Genomic DNA, 6,653 nt, shown 5'->3' with positions numbered 1-6,653 from the left:
AACACACAGCAGCAATAAACTAACAATAACTTTAACATTGAAAATGAAAAAACAAAAAATATAACAAAACAACTAAAATAAAAGGTAATAATTCATTACATTTACTTGTTCTGATTTTTTATCCACCCAAGAGTTGTCCTTACGTCGTTGGTGCGTGCGATAAAACAATTCTAATATAGTGGGAGGAATTCCATTCATCTTTGTCTGAAAAAATAAAATCCACACATTTCCCATATTATATATATATATATTGAGATGTTATAAAAAGAAAATAGTTAGAAAAAAAATTACCATATTATATTTATGGTGAGATGTGCTAATAGAGCCACATGTGTGACGAGACCCTCCAAAACCTCCACATCCAGAGACTTTATTTATTTTCCCGATCGTGCTTTTCTTTTGGAATTCTTCAGATGCCCATTGCTGACATAATATATCCCATGTACTATCTCCAATCCAGTTTGGCTTAATCTTTCTCTGTCGAGCCTTATTTAGATTATTTTTCATGATTACAGCACCTCACATTTCAAAATTATTTCTTGCCCACCTATGATCCGGTGGACAAATCGAAAACTTCTTCTGCATTAATAAAGAAACAAAGTTAATTATATGTAAGACTAACATAGATAATAAAATTAAACTAGATAATTAAACAAAGTTAATTGTATGAAATCAACCAAAAACTCTCCAAACCACAAGTCCCTTGTTCTAATTGGTATCTTCTTCCAAGATGGCCATGGCTCAGTATAATGACTTTTGAAGATATTTCCAATCCCATTAGCTGCAGGGCGTGAAGGTAAGAAATTGCAAAATGACATGTAAATTATCATAATTCCACAGTTTATTATTAATTTGGTTGTTCTAAGAGTAATCATTACATTGATATACATACCCTTGCCCATCAAGGTTTAAAACTGACTTGACATAATTGCCATGTGACTCTGATGCAGCAAAAGTTTCATTTGATGTAGAATTAGTTCCATCTGGTGTTGAATTAATTTCATTTGATGTTGAATTAGCTGCAAACTGAGATGTTCCGAATGATTGATCAACATTTGGTTTTGAATTTGAATTAGAAGCTCCTGGTGCCAAAGGTTGAGCTGCAAACTTAGGTGTTTTGAATGATTGATTAACATTTGGTTTTGAATTTGAACTAAAAGCTCCTAGTGCCAAAGGTTGAGCTGCAAACTGAGATGTTCTAAATGATGAATCAATGGATGGGAAAGCAATTGGTCGAGATGCACAAGTAATTTGTGAAGGACGTCTTGAACGTTGTTTGGTCGAATGTTCACAAAAAGTAACTTCTTTACCATGATTTTTGTTTGACATCTGCAATAATTATAAAACAAATTAGTAAATTGTTGAAATCAATAAAACATAATAGAAAAAATTAGAAAAAATAGAACACAAATACAAATGAAGTCTCACCTTTACAGTATCATAAAGAAAGTGATTTACTCATCACTATCATCACTATTACCATTAAAGTAATCATCAAGTCTATATTGATTTAAGATTTCATCATCTTCAGAATCATACTCAAATTCACTTTCAAAAAAACCTTCTTCTTCCTCTTCTTCCTCTTCTATTTGCTTACTTTCTTTCGAATTCTCAACAACTCTCGTGTCTAGTTCATCTATTTCCTCATACTCGTCTTCATCCATCAAATGGCCAAGTAGTTCCTCATTTGTTGTGATATTAACGTTAGTTGTTGACTCTTTATAAGCAACCTCTAATGTATATCGATCATCCACTGTACATCTTGGTTTGGTTTTAATAACCACCCACCAATCGACCTTTTCTTTTATTTTTTCTGGATAAGGTACATAATATACTTGAATTGCATTTGTTGCAAATATGAAAGGATCAAAATTTGAATATCTTATTTGACAATGAACCTCTACAATGTCATATTGGGGTTGAACTTTTATACCATGATTAATGGTATTATCAAACCACTCACAGTTAAATACCACCTTTGGTTGGTTCTCCTGAGTATTCTACTTGCATAATCTCTTTGATAATACCATAATAGTATTTTTCATTATCATCCTTCACACAAACTCCACAATTGATTGTTTTCTTACCAATACTCCATTCTTTCGTGTGAAACTTGAAACCATTGACAAAGTATATGGGCCAAGTATGAACCTTTTTTTGGGGACCCCATGCCAAGTGATGCAAATGTTGATTTTGTACTAAGTTATTTCTATCATGAACCTATAAATAAAAATCCCAAAATCATTATTTTTCATAATTAATAAAACTATTCAAAAGAAAAGTGTATAATACTTACATATGTTCGAAACCAAAATGGAAATTCGGATGCAATTCTCCCATCAATATCAATTCTACTTATATTTGGAATAGATGCTTCCAAATATTGCACAAAGTGTCTGTAATTGTATACATTCTTATATCCATTAAAACTATTAAAAAAATAAATAAATGAGATATAAAATTAAAATACTTACTCAATATATGGTTGAACTTCCTCACAATTCAGCAGGACATGCAAATGCACAGTAGCTAATTCTTTCTCATTCAAATAATGACTCTTACAAGTTCCTCCTGGACGACCAACATGATTGAAAACTGATAAAGTTGTTTGGCTCGTGTCATTTTGACCTCCAAAATCATTTCGACCAACTTTAGTTCTCATTGATTGGACATGTGACTCAAAATAATATGAACAAAAATGAGAAGTCTCCAAGCTTAAGTATGCCTCACAAATAGAACCCTCTACATGGGATTTGTTTTTAACCATTCGTTTCAACCTATTCAAGTACCTATACAAAAGCATATTGTTAACTACTAAACTTATAACTAACATATACAATTGTGTACATTAAATGAAGTAAACAATTACCTCTCAAATGGATACATCCAGCGGTATTGAACAGGACCTCCCACTCTAGCTTCATAAGGTAGATGAATAGGTAGATGCTCCATGGAATTGAAAAATCCAGGAGGAAATATTTGTTCTAACTTACATGTCGTAATGATGATGTTTTTTTCCATTAATAACAAATCATCCACTCTCAAAATTGTTGAACACAAATCCTTAAAAAATTTACTTAATTCAGCTATAGGATTCCACACCTGATGGGGAAGTGCACGAAAAGCAATAGGTAATAACATCTCCATTAACACATGACAATCATGACTTTTCATTCCAAACAACTTCCTCTGATTTAGGTTTACACATCTACGAAAATTTGAGGCATACCCATCTGGCATTTTCAACTCACTAATCCATTTGTAAACAATATTTTTTTGTTCATTGGACAAAACAAACTTTGCTTTAGGCTTTAAGACTTTTCCACTAGGTTGAACTTGTAGTTCTAGTTCTCTTCGCTTACAATACTCCTTCAAGTTCATTCTCGCCTTAACATTATCTTTGGTCTTATTTTTTATATCCATCACTGTGTTGAAGACATTATCAAACACGTTTTTCTCTACATGCATTACATCAAGATTATGTCTTATCAAATTGGTTTTCCAATAAGGCAACTCCCAAAAGATGCTTTGTTTTGTCCAATTATGAGACACACCATGTTCATCACAAATACAAGGACTAACTTCAGTTGTTTTTGGGAGAAAACAAACTTGTTCCCACAATTCATTCCCAGTCAAAAATTTTGGAGGTTGAGACTTTTCAATTCAATTTTTATAAAATGCATCCTTATTTCTTCTGAATGAATGGTCCATAGGCAAAAAATGACGATGAGAATCAAACCAAGAAATTTTCCCACCTCTTTTCAATCTAAAAGCTTTTGATTGGTTCATACAGTATGGACATGCTAATCTTCCTGATGTACTCCAACCCGATAACATTCCATATGCAGGAAAATCATTAATAGTCCACATTAATGTAGCTTTCATCATAAAATTTTGTTTTCTTGAAATATCATATGTCAACTCTCCATTCCATAATTGTTTTAACTCATCAATCAATGGTTGCAAATACACATCAATTTTACCTTTTGGACTATGTGGCCTAGGGATAATTAATGTCAAAAACATAAAAGGAGTAGTCATGCATAATTCTGGAGGAAGATTGTAAGGGGTGATAATTACCGGCCAACAAGAATAAGGTGGAGTCGAATTATTAAAAGGTGAAAAACCATCAGAACATAAAGCTAACCTTACATTTCTTGGTTCAGATGCAAATTCAGGATACATTTTATCAAAATGTTTCCAAGCTTCACCATCAGATGGATGACACAACACCCCAGGTTCTCGTGTATTTTCATGATGCCACCTTATATGTGGAGCAGAACTCATGGAGGCATATAATCTCTTAAGCCTAGGAATGAGAGGTAAATAATGCATTCTTTTAACAGGAACCTCTTTGTATTTATCTCTACCAACACCTCGTATCTGAAAACGTGGTTTGTGACAAAATCTACATTCTCTTAACTTCATTTCTTCATCAATGTAAAATAACATACAACCATCAACACAACAATCAATTTTTTTTGTAGTTAAACCAAGTTTTGAGACTAACTTTTTGGCCCTATAGAAATCTTTAGGAATAAGATTACTAATAGGATGTGTCCCTTTCATAAGGGCTAATGTTTGATCACAAGATCTTTGAAACATGTTCCCCTCTGATTTAATTGTCAAAAATCTAACAGCAAAAGATAATTCAGTGTGATTATTACATCCGGGCCATAATGGTTTTTGGGCTGCATCTAATAGTTCGTAAAACCTGTGGGCTTCTATGTTTGGAGTCTCATTCATACTTGGAGAGTCATCCATTTCTTGATCATGATCTATTTCATACTCTAGACCAGCAACATCATAAACCATGCTCTCAAATCTATTGAGGTATCCTTCTTGTGTACTGAAAATCTCAAGACTAGTATCTATGCATATGTTTGGGTCACTTTCTCCATGACATGTCCAATACCAATATTCAGGAAATGAATCATTTCTTATAAAGATGAACTTTAACTTCTTCAAAATGGAAGAACCTTAGATTTTTGCACTTAGAACAAGGACATCTTATTTTTCCATTTGACAAATTTGTTTCTGCACATGCATAGGACACAAATTCATCTACTCCTTTTAAAAATGCGTCTTTATATCCCTTTCTATCAGACATAAATCTATCATACATCCAATATCGATTTTGACGAATATCCATAATCTGTCGTATAACACAATGCATCATTCAACTATAAAAGAAAGTCTTATAATCTATCACTATTTAATTTATTTGAGAACAATAAAATATTCCCTAAACTATGAACATACAATGACTAAAATAAAAAATGTCTAACCTTTTTTTTTTGCCGGAAGAACAGGAGAAACTTGCAGCCCCACAGGTACTAGTCTTGGACTAAAAGAATTCAACCTATTTACTCACCTACCACACACATATTAGCTACGTAGACATTCAACAAAACAGTTTCATATATAAAGCCTATGAATAAATATAAGACTTCTAAACAAATCCATCTCAACACATAGAAGAAATTAAGTTATCTTGGGAGGTTCTTGTTTAATTTTCAACTTCATGCAGATGGTAGTGCTAAACAAATCATATTCTTCAAAAGGATTGATAACAAAGAGGATATCCAATTAAAATCCTAAATCCAATAAGTAGAAAGGAAACTCATAAAAAATTAGGTTATCCCAAGTCATAAGACGTTCTAATCTTATGACTTTTAATACTCAGTCATTCAATATTATATGTAACAATCCTATAGGTCTGGAACTAGACCACATTCGATCTCGTGAATTAAATAATGCTAGAAGATACTCATTATGTGGCGTCAAAGATTGGAATAGAAACATCATATGTATTGTTTATAAAATCAAAAAGTGTGTGCAAGATTATAAGGCCAATTTCATACAAATGGATATCTTATTAATGTGTTCAAGATGCATAAATTTAAGAGTGATGGAGACTTTTGTGAATAAATTAATGGATTGATTTGCATTTTATACCACACAGCAGGGAATACTCTATTAAAAAAAAAAACTAACACTATTATGTTATAAGGATTCTATACATAGATTAAAAAAACTATCAACTCATATAAAACTAACATTATTATCTTATAAGGAATCTATACATAGATTAAAAAAAACTATCAACTTTGTTATCAGTTTATAGTTGAGAAGTTATAAATTAAGTATTTACGCAATCTGAGAAAATTAAAAAGAATTGCTAAGTTTTGAATTTCTGAAATGGTAATAAAAATGTGTAGGAGGACCATTCAAAGAGTCTATGGGAAAATCAAATGTTGAAACTCCACATTGGAATATAATTGTTAAATTTGAGACAAGGAAAAACATCACACTCTACTACAATGACCTAAAATCTATAAGGATGAGCAAGCACAAAAAATAAAAAACAGAGTAAGAATAGAGCACGAAATGAGACAAGGAGAAGCATACTACTCTGTTGCCGTCGTGCGTTGCTGTCGCGAGATGCGCTGCCGTCGCGCGCTGCTGTCGCAGGATGCACTGCACTCGCGGGTGAGTCGCCGTTGGGGAGCGTCGCCGTCGTGGATGCGTCGCCGCCACCAGTTGGAGAGTGTGTTGTGGAGATTGAGAGATGAGAAGAAAAAGCTATAGAGAGAAAGATAAATTAATTTTACCCTGCAACCAATTTGCTCAAGTTAAAAAAAATTTAAAAA

General features: G+C 32.6%; 1 pseudogene; it reads right to left on the bottom strand.

The window, feature by feature from the left end:
• Positions 1-2,470: 2,470 nt before the first annotated feature.
• LOC150025410 (uncharacterized) lies at positions 2,471-5,152 on the bottom strand (annotated as a pseudogene).
• Between the last annotated feature and the right edge of the window lie 1,501 nt (positions 5,153-6,653).

Source organism: Phaseolus vulgaris, chromosome 8, assembly GCF_051622355.1.
Source record: "Phaseolus vulgaris cultivar YP4 chromosome 8, ASM5162235v1, whole genome shotgun sequence".
NCBI classification, from domain to species: Eukaryota; Viridiplantae; Streptophyta; class Magnoliopsida; order Fabales; family Fabaceae; genus Phaseolus; species Phaseolus vulgaris.
This window is presented reverse-complemented; position numbering and strand designations above follow the sequence as displayed.